The 18,511-nt window shown below is 46.5% G+C and overlaps 1 protein-coding gene across 1 annotated transcript in view; it reads right to left on the bottom strand.

The window, feature by feature from the left end:
• Positions 1–16,798, bottom strand: part of LOC147718350 (uncharacterized) — a 395,588-nt gene extending 378,790 nt beyond the window's left edge. The window contains exon 1 of the mRNA XM_086918293.1: positions 16,744–16,798. The gene's annotated coding sequence lies outside the window, so the exon portion shown is untranslated. The remainder of the gene's footprint in view (positions 1–16,743) is intronic.
• Positions 16,799–18,511: the final 1,713 nt, after the last annotated feature.

The following is an 18,511-nucleotide window of genomic DNA, read 5'->3' as shown; positions in this document are numbered from 1 at the left end:
CTGGCACCAGGTAACTTGCAAACACTTTACTGGGTCAAAAGGTTACACAGAGTAATATTTAGTAGTAAAGTGATATGGATGAACCATTTACAAGGTACAGATGGTCAGCACTTCCTACTTTAGGACAGCAAAAGTATAAAGTGAATAAACCTGGCAGACCGCGGGACAGCATTTGCAAGAAAAAAGATGCAAGTCAACACCGCATGAAATGAAGGCTTTAAGAGGACCCAGATAGGAATCTCTCACAAATAAGAGATGATCAGGTATTTTTAAAAACTGCATGTGGAGTACACACTCCGTGCACAGGGCACAGCCTGATCAAGACTGAAGGACTGGTCCACGGTTTGGTGCTTCTTAAAACTAGATGACTGCAAAAAGGGTTCCAGAGCTCAGGAATAACGTAAGGACCCCTTGATTTCTTTCCCCGAATAATCTGCTGCTGTGCACGATAATGGGGAGAATTTATCCAGGGTTTATGACAAAAGTAGGAGCCTTAGTAAATCAAACTTGCTTCAATAGGCAGTCACTGCAGCAGGAGGACGTGGATGAAGTCAGTTGCCAGAGGCAAGGCAGCCGGCTACATGCAGGGTAGCATGGAGTGCCATCAGCAGTGTTTAGTAGCACAAAGGCATAGATCCTGACAACATGGACCAAAAGCAGGGGATGGGAAAGGGTCAGAGCATGCACATAAATTCAAGGGTTCATGCACCCACCAACTCCCTGATCATGATTTTGGAGGCTTACCATAGTGTAATCAACAGGGCATCCACAAGCCAAAGACCACTCCACAGGATAATCCGCCGAGATGTTTCAACCTGTCATTGAAGAGCAGCAGCGTCAGCACCTCGCCTTTAACACCACACAAGGAATTGTTTGACCACATTTTATACTTTCCCGATTTCTCGCTCATAAGAGTCTTAAACATTGTCCCAATAATGGATTCCTAACGCAGGTTTTGGTAACTGTGCTATGTCACTTGTCTGCCCCAGAGTTGATGTGCTCCCTCAGGTTCCATTTAGTCGAGTCTGTTCCACCACTCGCCACCCCAGAACAAGTGTCCGTTCAAGTAAAGGGTAAGGCTATAGGTTTCCCTTTGGTTGTCTCTACTCCTGCGCGGTCTCATAACTACATTTATAAATCTCACAATACTTCTCTACATCTTACTATCCTGCAATGTGCATCTGCTCTTTAGCTTTACCCTTTCTGGGAGCTCCACACGCAAATATACAGAGCTGGGGGCAGAGTGACAGCACAGGGGCTACAAAGAATTGCAAATATAAAAACTTTGCACTGCGTACATATGCAATATCAGCCTGTGGGTTCAGTGGTGCGACTGTTCTTGGGACAGGTCACCAGCAGAACACCTTTCAAGCACCATTAGATGAGCTAGTGTTCATAGAGTGAATGCGCCACAGTACACAGGATAAGGACGGTGATGCAATATTGGGAGTTTAGTTTGTGGGTTTGGCCAATAAGACCATTCTCAGCCAACAAAAGCAAACTTCCTAACCTAGCTTTGCCACAATCATTGATGACTTTGTCTTGGGTGAGAATTGAAGATGGTATGCAGCTGTACAGTAGTCTCGAGGTAAAGTGGTCTAATGACTAGGGGACTAAAGGGTCCCAAACAGTCAAGAAACTTGTAGGAAGTTCTGCTGTCCCTCTGAAACCCAATAGCAAATATATTTACAAGACTTGGGACATTTAATATGAGTTTAAAAGAAAACAAAAAGTAACTGCTTCTTTGGGTATATTCTAGGGTCCTCCCCACGCTTTGATGTTCTCACTCAAAGGATTTATTGCAAGAAAGAAGAGATTTTCATTTTGGGAGCTTTCCTTTAAGCTGTTCAACCAGCACTGCGCTAACCACATTTCCCTCTTTTCAACAACTTGCTGGCTAGACTCTAAAACGCATACATTTATAGTGAGAATTTGAAAGCTGGGAGCCGAAACGCGTAGACAGCCCTCTACCGTTTTTATGCAGCATCATGGTTAAAAAAAAAATAAAAAAATAAGAGGGTTTGGAACGAAGGAGTTTGGAGCGAAATATATAATAGGAAATGATAAATGCCCCTGTTCAATGCTTAACCTTTGCTTGTTTGGAATATTTAGGTCTAACTGGGACCCCCCCCCCCCCCAACCACCTACATTTACTCTAGAGACTTGTAATCAAGGTATAAAACAGTCTCAAGACCACAGACCTAGACCAAGGAGAGGTGGGATACTTGGTTCATTGGGCTCAACTGGTAACCCAATACACACACACGTGACAAAAATCAGGTGATGGGAACCTAGTGGAGAAGCAGGATGTCTTGAGGGTCAGGGGAGTTTGACAGAAAATGTAATCACAGATAGGTAGAGACTTAGTAAAGTTGTGGAGGAAGGGGGGGCCTTGCACTGCACATGCTGGGGAGTTACGAGGGGCAGGAATTGAGGTTCAGAAATATTTCCCTCAATAAAGTTAGGGCTGACACGAACAGAAATAGAGAACCCCAAGCCTGTGGAACGCTACAAAGTCCAGGTTTAAAAGCTTTGACTTGCTAGTTTTAAAGCTAAAAAATAGGGTGTGAGCCTCACATCGCAGAAAATCGCACATATATAGACTCTATGTCAGTCAGAAATAACCACTTTGTAGATACAATATTGGCAGAAAAAATATTCTACAAACACATGTACATCAATAGATAACACTAAAACAATTTAAGAAAAATCAAAAAGAATTAGATAAAAAAATTATTAGCTAAAACAATATTAATTCATAGATACAAATATTGCACAACCCAACATCTGGATTTAAATTTTGAGTGTCAGAACAGTTTGATATCCTTTTACTCAAAGCAGATAAAATAAATAAAATAAAGGAACGAGGCCAAAGAGAAACATGTAAAGGGATCACAGTAAAATTAATTTTCCGGATCAGACAGTAAAATTCATTTTCCGGATAAGGGGCAAAATGAATTTTTAATCGCTATAAAATTTACAAAATAAGAGAAGATCATTCTGGGTGGATCCCTTCTCGCACGGGTAAAATGGGAGTGCAGTAATCGCATAGGTTTTGGGCGGGTACAGTAATCGCATAGGTTTTGGGCGGGTAGTCTATCATGAGGGGGATATAATTTAGACAAAATCTCATTAAAATATATCTGTGTTGGAGATTCGAAACAAACAATAGGTAAGAGGAGTTCATACTAATTATTTTTATGCTTGGAGCATAGTACTATAGTCGGACTGTAGAAAGTTTAAAATGAGCATTGTGCCTCTTTGCCTGTAGAGTGATCTAAGCGAGATTTCAGCTCCTTAGATATTGATAGGCTCATCTTCGGATCCACAAAGGTTATGCAAGCCAACTATCTGAAGACTAGATTCAACATATCTTAACCATCTTATTTTGCTCACACCATCTAATTTCAGGACCTTATTTACAATTGAACTAGTCAGTGAAAGGGTTTCTTTACGCCAAACTGAATGCCACATCAGAATTGGTGCAATACAAATCTTATCAATAATAGAAGGCACTCAGCTCCAAGTGACAGTTATAGTTGGAGCACGACTGGGGAAAAGATGCCAGGTTTTTCAAAAATGCATCCTCAACGCGCTGCAATTTGGGGCATCTCTGATGCCTCTAAACAGCTGCACCATAGGAGGGAGCAGATAGTGGTTTCGCCTCGTAAACCTTTTTTGTCACTTAAATTGGTTTGGTCCAGAGTTTTCACAAATTTAACAAGCATTTACAATGCAATAGTCTCGTGCTTGTTAAAGTTAGAGCTATTGGCATTGCTCATGACATTTGTTTTTAAAACAAATAAATGGCATTGTCATTTACAATAGGTTAATCTCTCGCAAATGCGAGACCTATTGCATTTGCACCCACACACAGAGCCCCCTGTAAAGCCCCGCTAGCTACCTCTTGCATGCCCGAATGCCTACCTAAAATGTATAATAATCAAATTGCGCCGCTCTGCAATCTGCCAGGTCTGACCTATAGTGCCGGGGTTGGACTATTTTGCATGTACAGGGCATGCGCAGAGCTCCGACGCTGTCCAAGCTTAAAATAGCGTTGACACCCTAATTTCTGTGCACGTTCGTTTCAAGTGACACGCGTCGCGTCAGCTCCACTTGCTCAGAGGCAGACCCAAAGCCACCACTGATCACTGCCACTCACGGCAGACTCCCATACAAGTCTCGATCAAGAAAGCAGAATGCCTGCACAGCAAAGGTACACAGGATCTACCGGGCCCAGAACCCGTAGCTTCAGGATAAACACAATCTGGATTCGGAACTAGTCGAGATAGACAGAGCGTGCAAGACGGCTTAACAAATGTGCCTGTCTGTGCCTCAGTTGTGTCTACACCGGCACCGCTTGTCCACATGGTCTACGTCTCTGGGAGCTACAACATCCTACAAGGGATACAGCAGCCTCCCGTAATGCACCATCACACCTGATCCTTGAAGCTGGATTCTGGCTGGGAGCGGATGGGGTTCTCAGCAAGCTGTCTTAGAGAAAAGCACAGCCACCACTCACATCTAAAGCAACCAACCTCTGAGCCCCACAGCATGAACACTGGTGGACTGGGAGGGAACAGCAGTCCTGGACAAAGAGCGAAAACGAGGCCAAAACGAACACACACTGTGCAACCCCTCCGCCGGTCCTCCGCCTTCAATCGCGCACAGGGAGACCGGCCACAAGGTGCACAGCCAACAAGTAGCAGCAGCCGGGCCCATGCCCGGGCAACCAGGCAAGTTGTCCGCCATAGACACTTGCACAAGTGCCACCATTGCCTATGCAACTTTTGTTCCCGTGCCTGAGTGTACAGCCAAATTGCAGTACTTTACCCAAATGTACCCCGATATCTCTTGTAACCTGCACACCCGTCACCCTTTCCTCCTGTAATGCACTGAATGCTGCCACATGCAGATTGCTCACAATTGTCACCATTACCTCATGTGACATAACGTCTCCCCTGTAAGTTGATCACTTGTAAATATCTGCCCCGCTTGCGAAGCGCTCAGACGCCCTCGCACACAGCCGCGCTATATAAAAACAAGTAAATAAGGAAAGGAAAGGGGTTGGCGGACAAGGCACCAGGGGGCCTGGGGAAAGGGAAGGCGCACGAGATCGCAACCCCTAGAGACCCGCAGGCAGAGGAACAGACCGGACCGGAGGCGGGCCTCACACAAAAAATCACCCCCCCACCCCCCAGAGACCCGCAGGCAGGGCGGCCGCGCCGGGCCCATGTCGCACTGCCCCCCCCCCCGCCCACCCCAACACAGTCCCCCTTCCCAGGACCACGCAAGACCACATCCGCATGCGAACTCAAACACCTCCCCCCCAGGGTCCCACAGGCTGAAAGACGGCCGCGCCGAGCCCAAGCTGCACACCCGCTCCAAGGCCCAGCCCGCCAGCGCGACACCAGCATGAGGAGCGCACCCCCCTCCCCACAACACGAGGCTACTCAATAGAGGCACCAGACCAACCCCCAGCCCGGGTCCCTGGCACTGCGACCGCAATCCACCCCCACTAGGAAGTAACACGACAAGGGAGGAACAAAAGGGGGGGGGACCCAGGACAGGGAAAGGGGGCGGACCTGTCTCACAGCCGGTAAGACAAGCACTCAGCTGGGGCAGAGGACTCAGCGACTTCTTCCAGCGGCAGTCGGAGGGGAAATGGCAGAACAAAAGCGCCGTCATTTTTGCGATTCGGGCGTGTATTTAGCAGTTGAGTGACGGATGATGTCACGGCTTAAAAACTGCCAAAAACACGCCCCCGAATTGCAAAAAGACGGGGCTTGAACTGATTGACTCCCCTCTCCTCCAATGGCAGGCCTCAGTTTAGGAAGCCAGCCAATGGAGAAGAGGGGCGGGTTCAAGCCCCCATACAGCCAAAACAAAAAATCTCGGACTCCGCCCACTGCTTACGCAGTGCGACGCTAGTCCGAGACCTAAAAAGGGCCCCATTATTTTTTTCCCCCATCAATAATTCCGTTAGTATCCATATTCCCACAATTATTATCTCTATCGAACACGATCCTCAAGTAGTTTAAAGAATCTAAAACATCTAGCTTAACCCCTTCAATGTATATTCAAGGCTGTTTCTGCTGCTTTGGACCAGCCACAAGAACAAAGGAATTGGAGTAGTACATTTTCAAACCCAAATTGTTCATAAATTTTGCATACTCCTCCACGAGTCGACTGAGCTTGTTAACTGTACACGCAATGATCACTGCGTCATCAGCATAGAGTATCGGGACAGGAAGAGAATTAATAGAAGGACCATCTGTGGTAGACCCCAGCAATGCAGTTTCTATGGCATTGGTATACAAGGTAAACAGAAAGCGCGCAAGGACACACCCCTGCCTCACGCTCCTGGTAATTCTTAAGTGTCTTGTGCACTCTCCTCCCTTGCCAAACCGAACACAGGCTGTGGCTACGGCATACAGATCACGGATTACGTTAATGATCTGGATCTCAATTCCCATTGCCTCCATGACCTGCCACATCTTAGACGGTGCCAAAGGGTGAGCAGATTGTGACATCAGGAACTACGAAATAAGACCACACACTGGCTGAATCAAAACAAACCTTTGATAGGCAATGAAAATGGGGAAATATTACACGTCAGAAGGGTAAATTGGTTAGGTACTAGATGTAAAGATATTGCAGGCAACTGCATTATTGTTCATTTCAGGGATAAGAGAGTAGTGGAACATATTACCACAAGTGGTATAGCTAATTATGCTAGTTGCATAAAAACCCTGCCACTAGGATACTTTTATCCCAAACATTCAGCATCTTCGGATGCACCTCATCAAATTGGGAGATTCATGGAGGGACCTAATCCACACAGGGCCCAAGGTTACATCTGTGGTGGGCCTGGGCCGAGAAATCCTGGACCATCAAGTTGGAGAAATAGGTTTAGTCCTTTGGCGTCGTTAGAGGAGAACAATTGAGTAAATAGTTCCTTGTTCCCTGCAGGATTGCTGCAAACAAGAGAAGACGTGAACATTAACTCTGATGATCCACAAGAGGAAGGGACGGAAGTATTGCAAAATAATGTCCCCTTGTTCTATAGAGGAGGCTGATATACTAGGGGGGAGAGTCCAGTTAAGACCCCAGTATATCTAACCATACCCAATGGGGGAGGCAGCCCAGATATAAAGGGAGTTAAGGGATAATGGTAATGACCAAGCATCACCGGGTAGAGAGACCGAATCAGGTCATACAGGAACCATAGAAGGGCTTCCTAATGTAAATTCTATTATTTGTGGAACAGATGGAGCACACAAAGCAGATGAAGGAATAAGAATTATCTCCTGGAATATAGCCGGTTTGGCGCGTACATTTAATAACTGCGAGTGGCGACCTTATATAAACTGGTATCAGATAATTCGTTTTCAGAAGACTTGGGTGGTTGATAATAGCCCCTTTCATATGCCAGGGTACAAATGTTTTTGTCCCCGCCCAGAAATCAAAATCGGGTAGAGCCATGGGAGGACTGTCTATATATGTAGATTTAAACCTTCAAAGCACATGGACCAACACGGCATGGTTTTCTCAGGATTTACAGGCTCTGTGGTTTGGGCGCAAAGGGCTAAGGTTGATCCTGTTTATTGTTTACAAGGGGGCTATTGGAGAAAATAACCCACTCATCTGGGACTATAGATTGAGCCAAGAGATCGCAGCTATGAAGGGGGCACCGGCCCCAACCATTTTAGTAATGGGTGACTAACTGTCACCTATGCCCCTCCTCGTTTTCCATTGATGTTGAATGGTCACATTGTCCAGTGGAGAATGGCCCTCATTTTGACCATACACAAGAAGGAATGGATTTCAGTAAACTCTTACATACTCATGACCTGGAGCACACGGTCAATATGATGGATTTGGAGAGGGACGGTACCCTCCCCCGACTTTTAAGGGGAGAGGGTGCTAGTCATTCATCGATTATATTATAGTATCCAGATTTTTTAAAAATCGGGATTATTACCGTGGGGATCGAGTGGAGTCCATTTAGTGACCACAACCCCCTGGTAATGGAGCTTTTTTTCCTGGCTCGGCCCAGGATGGGACAGCCTGGCGACATTTCCCAGAGGGTAACGGACCAGGGTAGATGGCTTAGGTGGTCAAAAATAGATGGGGACATTTTTTAGAAAGCGCTATTGGACAGCGGGAAAATTCCCATTGAGGAGTGCCTAGATACTACAGTAGAAGGACTACCGTTACTTAATGCATTTAGGCAGATAACCAGTCTGGTAGAGGGGCTGTTAAAATAAAGCGTGCCGACAAGAAAAAATAATCATCCGAGTTAGTTTGATAGGGATTGCTCACGCGCCCTAAGGGAACTTAGCTTTAAAAATAGGCCAAGGGACATACAAAAAGTAGCGCAGTGAAGACACATATACAATTGGGAGACCAAGAGGAGGAAAGTAGCTCTTCAGGGGGAAGTCTGGGCAGACTTAAGGGAGGCCGCAGAAAGAAGTGACATTGCTGAATTCTGGAGAATTCCATGTTTTCAGGATGGTAATGCCCCTGAGATCAGGACAAATATTCTGCCGGATCAGTGGCTTATACATTTTAAGGGCCTGTATACCCACGGAGCAGAAAGTGTCCCAGAGGCGGCGGGGGTTTCGCAGCCGGGACAGGTAGTAGACTTTACCCTAAATGAAATTATTGTGGGAATTGAGGGATTGACAAAAAATAAAGCCCTAGGCCCAGGCGGGACCCCACCGGACCCTGTTTTTGAGTAATGTTGAGCTGTGGGCCCCAATACTGACAAGAGTAATAAATTCTGCTACAAGGTCTGGCTTGCCCCGCTCTTGGTCTACGGCCATAATTGTCCCTATTTTTGAAATGGGCAATAGGGACAATCCCCAGTGCTATCGACCGATATCACTAATAGAGGTGTCAGCTAAGATATTGGGTCGGGTAATCCTTAACCGCCTTACTGAGTGGACCGAGGACAATAACATCTCGGACATTCAGTATGGCTTTAGAACAGGGAGGTCTACAAGTGACCAATGCCTGAACCTTTATATGCTGACTGCAAAATACACTAAAGCCAGTAATGAAACCATTTATTTGGGGTTTATGAATTTGGCAGCTGCCTTTGACCATGTGAATAGGAATAAGGTTTGGGCTATGATGATCCGCTTGGGGATTGACCTGGGTTTGATCAACATCTTAAGGGAGTTACATAGGGATACTACTGCTAGGGTACGCTACAACATGGATGGGGGGGGGTTGACAGAATCCTTCCCATGTATGAGTGGGGTGAGGCAAGGTCGTATACTTGCCCTTTTTTATTCTCACTCTACATTAATAATCTAGAGCAGTTTTTGATTAACTTAAAAATTGCCCAAGAGTAGGGTCCCGCTGCATTCCGGTACTTTTGTATGCGGATGACGCGGTCCAACTCGCGCGCACCCCAAAGAGCCTTCAGATTTTAATAGACTGATTTGTTACGTTTATGGAAACTCTAGATCTGTCTGTTAATCTGGGCAAATCATATGTAATGCTGGCGGGTAATAAACCTTGTACCAGTTTCACTTATAAGATAGGAAGCAACATATTAGAAAGGGTTCAGTCCTTCTCGTATATTGGCCTATTATTTGATGGCTTTTTAAAATGTAATCCTCTAGTGGAGGAACGTTGCTGTAAATTGGTATCCTCTAATGGCGCCATTGCAAGTTATGGGCAGAGGGTGGGCCGATGGTCTCCTGAACAAGTAATGAATCTTTATAGCTCTATTTGTTGCTCCAAAGCCATGTATGGGGCTTTGCGAATATTAACCAATTACAGCGGGAGGAAAATAAATTCCTACGATCAATTTTGAAAATCCAGCAGAGCACCCCAGATATAATAACCCATAGAGAACTAGGGAGGCCATATCTTGAAGATTTGGTTAAGCTTAGACCTATTTTGGCCTGGTTAAAAATTTGGATAAATCCCGAGGCCACGGAGTAGGTGATTGCCTGGGAAGGGATAAAAGTATGAGTATACCATGGCTTAACTATGTAAAGACTAGTTTGGAAAGCCTCGGTCATAAGGACCGTTTCACAAATCCCGCGGCAATTGTATATCAAGATAAGCGGATGATAAAGAGATCCTTTTTGGCCCAGAGATCCACACAAAGAACAGAGGTTGAAGGGACCAAATGTACTGCGAGCACCCACAGCCTTGTCAAAAGCACTGAGGGAATGGAGCCGTACCTCTACCTTATGTACAACGCCCAGGACAGGATTTTAATATCTCGTTTTAGGCTCAATTTGTTACCATATTTACTGGCGGACCCACCAGGTTTTACACTTTTAATTGAGCAGAAGGGAGCCTGCGACAATAGGTCTCCGCAGGACACCCCTCATTTTGTACTTTTGTGTTTTTATTCAACGCCTAGGCGCAGATTTCTGGTAGGAATTTTAAAACAAGCCAAATTGACACATGCCAAAGCCGCTCTACTTTTTTTACAAAAGGCGATTGACCCCCTAACATTAAGTTGCATTATGAATTTTATTAAAGTAGCGGTGCGATTGAGGGTAACTAGAGGATAGGCCTGGTTGTCTATTATAATGAAATTTCTCTGCTAGTCTCTTAAATCCAGCATGTAATTGCAGTCGGGGTTCTGATAATGATTTAATTGTATTTTAATTGTTTGTAACATGTGCTTTTATGGTGTTTTTTAATCACCGAATAAAGACCTCTTGATTGATTGACTGTGCCACACAAACAAAGGCTGCCGACAGATCCATGAAGGCAAGATGTAAGTGACCATTCTTGGCCGCCGTGTATTTGGTTATTATTAAATTTAAATTCAAACACTGATCCACCAACCCCTTTCCTTTTCTGAAGCCATATAGGCATGGGATTATTATGTTCTTTTCCTGGGCCAATTCCTCAAGAGTGTTTAAACGTGACCGGCCCATTAGTTTGGCAGTTGAATCCAATAAGGATATGGGCCTATATTTTTTTGGTACTGCCTTGTTCCCCTTTTTGTAAATGGGTACGATTACAGTTATCTGCCCATGAAGACGACGCACCTGTTCAGAAAGTTTTATTGAAGAAGTTTTTAAGAAGTGGCACCCAAAGATCCTGATGATCTAAGAAGAAGTCATCAGGTCCAGGTGCCTTAGCTCTTTTGCATTGGTTAAGAGCATGTCTTATTTCTTCCAAAGTAAAGAGTACCCCATCTCCTAAACTAGGTAATAACAAAGGGTGGTGGTGGTGGTGGGGGGGGGGGGGGAAGGGGGGGATGACAGTTTCCTCCTGTGTGTAACCAAACAGGCCATCACAATGTGTAACCCAAGGAGACCAAGAAGATCTCCCCGATCTATCAATCCCTAGTTATACACTGCTCCACCTCCCTTCAGAAGCTTCAAGGGGACTGGGAGACGGATGTGGGCACGCTGGAGAAGGAGGACTGGAGGGAGGCTTTGGCAGTGCCTAGGGAAGCAGCTATAGCAATGCATCTTTGCCTCATCCAGTTTAAATATTTGCACAGGGACTACTTTACTTGAGCTCGACTGTACCGAGCGGGATTGATTGCCTCCCGGAGTGCCTTAGATGTGGTCGGGAGGAGGGTACATTCATACATACTACCTGCCACTGCCTCTCCCTGGGTCGGTTTTGGAGGGGAGGGTGGGGTTTCTTGCCTGTCAGAGGTCCTGGAATGGGAGCTCCTCCGAACGCCACAGCTATCTCTGCTCCATGTCATGGAGGGCATAGGGGGTAACATTTACAAACGACACCTCATGCAACTTGGGTTCCCACTGGCAAAGCGAGATATTGCCAGATCGTGGAAGGCGCCGCGAGCACCATCGGCGACCGCATGGAAAAACGGCTTAGATTTTTGTATGGGGCTGGAACAGCCTGTTTTAGTGGCCAGGGGCTGCCCACGCAAAAACTTCAAAATATGGAAAAGATGGGTGTATTACCGGGGGTTGTGGCTGGAGCCACCAACAGCAATGGAGGCTCACCCATTTGGATAAGTCCTGATGTACGCCGGAATGTTGGGGCGCAGGGTGGAGGAAACCCAGGTGGTGTGTGTTCTATTGTGCGGAGAATCTGTTGCTATGTATTGAGGCTGTGACATGGACTATGCGGACACTGTGCGACTTTGGGGGCGGGGAGGTGGGGGGGGGGGGGGGGAGTTTGGTTACATTGTGTTTTACATTATAATCATTTTCTTGGAGGATACCTAAGAAAGTCACTTGCTCCTGTAACAATGTGCGGTATGATTTGACAGATAACTGGTGTGCAGAGCTCTGCGATGTGTATGCAAATTACAAAGTAGGTTTATAAAAATAAAAACAATTTAAAAAAAGTGTAACCCAAACCTCCTGGTCCACTGTATGTCACTCCAACTTCTAGCTCACATAGTGGGTTTACGGACCTTTCTTTTTTGACCAGTCTGACATTTTGGGAGTAAGAAACAGATGATCCAGTGGTGGTAACCACAGAGGATGGAGAGCTCAGGCACCTGCACTAATCAGCATTAGGCTCCGTCTCTCCGGGGATTGTATAACCCAAGACAGTGCATGTGATGAAGGATGGCACTGGAGGCCTCAATCATGCCAGTCACAGGAAGAAGCTAGAGACGCTCCTAGAGTGCTACAGAGGGCAGAGCCCATGTTATTGAAGTGAGGATAAGTGGGGAAGTGGAGGGGAGAACCCGCTGATCCAAAACGAGGATGAATACATGCTCCCTGCACGAGGTAAGTAGAAAAGGCTGGGAGTTATTCAATTATTTTTTTGGTTTGGCTTGGACACACATTTCTGGGGCTGCTTGTGGGAGAAGAAAAACTGAGGCTGGTGTACACGTAAAACTCTGATGTTTCTGAAGCTTGTCTTGCATTCCCTAGCCAGAGATGGATAGATGCGCAGCACAGTAAATTGGACAGTCGGTCAAGGTTAGCTGGTGTATTCTAATGTAGTGCCTCAGGAAGGGCCTTTTCAATATCGACCAGGCTTGTTTCTGTTTCTCTAGTGGGTCTAAATCGAAGTTACTAGTTGCCTAGCAAACATTGGAACTTCATGGACATTTACATTTTTGAAACTACCCCTTCCAAAACTTTGAGCAATATGACATTGGAAAGCAGCTACTAGTTGAGACAGCTTCTGGGTCAGCAGATAGCTACTTCTTGAGTAACATTACAAACCGGTTTGATCTTTATTATAAAGACATACATACACTGCATGGGATGGATTAGGATGGAGCCACCTTAGACTATGGATGACAAAGTATGTATTGTCCGATTGCCCTCTCCACTCACCCACCCTACCCTCTTCTTTACAATCTCTGATCCTGGGTACTCCGGAAGAGTCTACCTGGAGAAGAAGCCTCAAAGGCCTTGAAGGTCAGGCCAGGCTAGCACATAATCCTCAAAGGAATACAAACACCACCATTGATCACCCCCTCTAAACATGCAGAGGCCATCTGTGAACAATCCATTTGCTACTTGTCTGCCTTCCTTGGCTGCAGTTGGGCAATTAAACTGATACCTAAAAGACACTTCTTAATAGGTTGAAGCGTATACAGTTTTTAGATTGATTCACAAACTGTTTTTGAAGATTCGTTCTTGTATCAAACAAATTGAAACTTGCGTTTACCTCTCCCGACGCATTTAGGATCACCTGAGCACTACAGTCCACCAAGAGCATAGCTCCAGTATCTGGATTTAGTTTCAAACTCTTAACATCTAAACTACTCACATTTGAGCAACTCAATCAGTCCCAGACCACAGCTCCAAAAATGCATCACGTCGTTGGTGACAGTAGTCACTTGGTAATCTTTTAGTTGCAAGTGGCTGCCCCAAACTCTAGCTGCTCAACAGCATCAGATTCCCCCGCCAAGGCCTCATTTCCCCCCCCCCCCCCACATGGTTACCACCCTCTCCTATTTTTACACCAACTTTCCGTTACCGCTAGCCATCATCTCACACACCCCTACTCTTGACCACTTCTCATCTCTCCACTTGCTGCATATCCCTCTGACATATTTCTTGTGCCCTTGGCTTTCTTAACTTGATTACACCCCATTGCTAACCCACTATTTTCCATACTTTCCCCCAACTGCCCCATCTTGCTCCCTCTGTACCAGATTGCCTCTTCTCCCCTGCACACATCATTCAGCGGCCCTACTCTTTATCACTTGCTAACCCCCTCCCCCCCTTCTGTTACTCACACAATCCCATCACTTGCTCCAACCTGTGTTACTTACTCCAGGGCTTTTAGTGTAATGAAAAAACGGGGGTGTCTCTCTAAGGGGCTTGGCCAATGTAATTAAGGGCATGGCTTAAAAACACAAGCTAAAAATCTGTGCTTAGCATAGTGTGCTGCACGTCTTGTATTTTGCGGTTTCTGTCATTGCATCCAGATATACGATACAACAAGTAACATCATACCAACAACAAGGCAGGACTAGTGGCTTGGTCAATGGTTGTTAGTTGCGTAGGATAAATAAGCAGCAATGATGGCTTGTATATAACATTGAAAAAGCTTCCACTTAAAAGCAGTTGACACCACGACAATGTTGCTGCTCCTGAGTTTTAAAGGAAGGGAAATCCAGAGAGAAAATTAATCTCTTTAGGAGGAACTCTTTAATAGATTCCCCTTCCTCTACAATACTCACCTGGCATGAGGTCAAGCCGTAACTACTTCATTAGTGAGAAGTGTGAGCATGTGCACATCGATGTGCCTGCTATCACTGCAGTCCAGAAAAAAATGGACCGCCTGTGGCGGGGCACAAAACAGAGCCAAATGGAGACCAGTTTCGAGGTCCCCTTTAAAAAACTGTGGGTGCTCAGACCCGGCCTACTTAAAGCCCCGACTTACTCCATTCCATCACCCAGCAGTGGCATGTTTCCTAGGTCCATGAGTGATGTGCTGCTCCAGTCCAAGCTTTTCCTTCAAATTCTGGGACTTCTAGTCCGGTTTGATCATGGAACACAACTACTCGTCCCAGAATTCAGAAAGGGGGAAAAACACCTGAATTTGCTCACTTTATTTCTCCATTACTTGCCGTCCCTCCTTGTCACACACTCCATCTGCAGCTCCACGTTACTCTCTACCCAATCACTTGGTGCCCCTCCTTGTTACTAAGTCCATCCCATCAACTCACCACATCACATCCCAACCCATCACCTGCAGCTCCTTGTTACTCTACCAATGACGTGGTGCACCCTACTTTGCACCCACTCCACCCTATTACACCCCATCATCTGTACCCCATCACTTGGAACCCGCTCCTTGCCACCCACTCCAACCCTTCACTTGGCCCTCTCGCCCTCCACCCATCACCTTGTAGGTCCTTGTCACTCTCTCTACCCCATCACTTGGTGCCCCCTCCTTGTCACCCAGCCCATCGTACCCAATCACATCCCATCAACTCACCCCATCACATCACATCCCACCCCATCACCTGCAGCTCCTTGTTACTCTACCAATCGCTCGGTGCCTCCTCCACTCCACCCTATTACATCCCATCACCTACAGGTCCTGGTCACTTTGTACCCCATCACTTGGAACCCCCTCCTGGTCACCCCCTCACTTGGCCCTCTCGCCCTCCTCCTCCCTCCACCCCCACCCATCACCTGTAGGTCCTGGTTACTCTCTCTACACAATCACTTGCTACCCCCTCCTGGCCTCCCACTCCATCACACCCCACCCAGTCACCTGCAGCTCCTGGTTACTCTCCACCCCTCCCTTGGCGCCCCTCCTGGTCACTCCCGTTACCCCTTCATTTTATTTATTTATTTATTTTTTATTTATTTATTTATGCAATTTTATATAGCGCGGACTTTACCCGAAGGTGTCAGAGCGCTTCACAATAGGAACAGAAAAGATACAAACTGAGAACGTTACACGAGCAACAGATTGCAGAGGCATTCGTTATGTTACATACGGTAAAGTGATAATTGTGAGCAACCAAGAATACATGAGGTAGTAAAAATTGTGAGAAACCAAAAATACATGAGGTAGACAAGGTAATTGTGACACTTGTGAGCAAACAAAATACATGAGGTAGTAAAAATGTGGGCTACCAAAAATACATGAGGTAGTAAAAAGTGCTCAGGAGGGAAAAGTGACAAGTGTGCAGGCTACAAGAGAAAATAGAGTATAATTTGTGGTATAATACTGCAGTATATGTTACACACTCAAGCACAAGAACAAACGATTACGTAGGCAAAAGTAGCACTTGTGCAAGTATCAAAGGTAAAAAACCTGTGAGAGGAAGCAAACCGTGTGTTACAGGGGCAAAGTGGTGAGTGCAAGTTGCAAGAGGGTACCAAACACAAGTACATGGATAATACTGCAATAAAAGGCAAACACTCTAACCGCAAGAACACACTGGGAAGGCACTTCCATGGACATGAGAAGTAGAAATTATCAGTAGTGGGAGATCTTCCTACAGACAGAAGAGAGTTACTTTTGGAGGTGTCTCTGGAGTAGGTGTCTCCACTTGTTGCGCCCTCCAGCTCCTTTCCCCTCCTGCCTCTGGCTGTTACACTAGGCATCTCTACCCCCCTCCTTGCCTCTTCTCATGGTCCCAGCTGCATGGCACTCCCCTGGCGCCCCCTTCCCGTCCAGGCCCCCTGCACCCCTCGGGGGCCGCCCTGCCTTCCTGGGCCCGCAGCCACCCCCGTTACCGTTCTCCTCCGCCTTCCTATCCGCGCAGTCTGCTCCGTGACACCCCTCCTCCCCCAGCCTTCAGACCGCCTGCACCCCCAGCCCCTCAACAGCACCCCCATTCACCTGTCTATGGCTCTTGCTTCCCCTCCAGCAGCACTCTCTGCGTTCAAACCGCGCTCCCTGCACCCTCATTGGTCAGAGCTCACGCAAACACTCGCACCAAAACCTCTCGATGTCCAATCAGCGACGCCTACCAGGCGTCTACTCCTGCCTGCGCCCAATCACGTGCATTCCAGGGAACAGAATACGTAACGCGAACGAGCCCCGGGCTGTCACTGCATGGTAGCCAATCACCTCTCAGAATTGGCTGACAGAAAGGATAGGGCAGCAGCACTATACCAATAGAACGGCCATATTGGAATGGAGCTGTGGATGTTAAATTAGAAGAAGGGACAAATAGCATCAGACTCTGTAAAAGTTTACTTCCAGTATCCTTTCAGACTTTACATTTTTTATGTTATTGCATCTAAATTGGGTTTCAATGTCATTATTTATTTACAACTTTGTACATTTGCATTAAACCTCAGCAGCATGGTTTTATTTTAAAATAAGATGGGTTATGCTCTTTCACGTCCTCTAAATTCTATTATTCTCTGTTTTTTGCTCCCCTACTCTCACGTGACACGCCTCCTACCCATTACATGTTTGTATGCAGTCAAAGTTTTAAGTGATTGTTATAATGTATACAAATAAACAGAGTGGGGATTGACACTCCAGTTATATTTAGTGTAGTGTTGCCAGCTGCCAATAAAACGCTGCACCAGGGTAGATGGAAATCGCTTATTTATTATTTTAATTAAGGCTTCCTAAAGAGCGCAGAGCCGGCGCTGGTGTCTGTATGCGTTCGCGCCTCCTAATGAGCTGCGCGCGCATCCAGTCCAAAATGGCCACCTGCACGTCACGTCATTACGTGACGTGCAACAACTAGTGCGCCACTACATATCTCCCCTTTTTTCCAACACAAGCTGAGTCACTTACAGTTCGCTGTCCATATCGTAATCTTGAAACCTGGAGGGTTATGTTATGTTATGTTATGTTATGTTATTTTATTTTATATAGCGCACAGATGCCGCAGCCAAGTGGCGTCCCAGCGCTTTAAGAGATGGTCTCACCACAGTCCTTCCGCTCCAGGTTACCCTGGTCGGGGTCGCCGGGGCCTCCCTGCTCCTTGTCTCTGTGCTCCTTCTCTCTCTCAGCGCAGCCGCGCTCCTCCTTCGCATGTCCATATCTGGTCCTTGGTCATTGTCCGCACTTCTCTCTTCCGATTGTTCACTTCCTTCGCTTCTCTCTGCTTGCAGCTCTCCTGCCTGATGTTCCAAGTCCACATTGGGTTCCTCCGTGACCTCTCATTCAGTTCCTTCTTGCTGCCATCGCATGATTTTGTTGCATCTGGCCATGCGATCTTGGGACCACACGTTCCCATCGCTCAGCAAGGCCGCTCGGCCGTACACTTCCTTAACTTGCATGGGTTTACTATATTTGCTGTCTCCTTTCTTCTGTAGTGTAGCCAATTTTACTCGTACCCACTCGCCTTTTTCCAGCTCTGTCCCTTTCACGTTCCTGCGTTTGTTGTAGTAGGTGGTGTAGATGGATTGTGCCCTCTCCAAGTTGGCTTTTACTACTGCAGGAGACCATTCACTGGTAATGATTTTTTCTTTCCACACCCGGTTATCGTGCGTGAACGGTTCACGGCCTCTCAATATCTGGAAGGGACAGTATCCGGTTCCTGTGGGGGTAATTCTGTACGCCCATACCATGTTCCATATTGCCTTTTCCCAGTCCTTGTTGCTAGAGATCGCCGCTTGTACAGCTCCCATCACAACCCTGTTAA

The sequence above is a fragment of the Lissotriton vulgaris genome, chromosome 4_1 (genome assembly GCF_964263255.1).
Source record: "Lissotriton vulgaris chromosome 4_1, aLisVul1.2, whole genome shotgun sequence".
NCBI classification, from domain to species: Eukaryota; Metazoa; Chordata; class Amphibia; order Caudata; family Salamandridae; genus Lissotriton; species Lissotriton vulgaris.
This window is presented reverse-complemented; position numbering and strand designations above follow the sequence as displayed.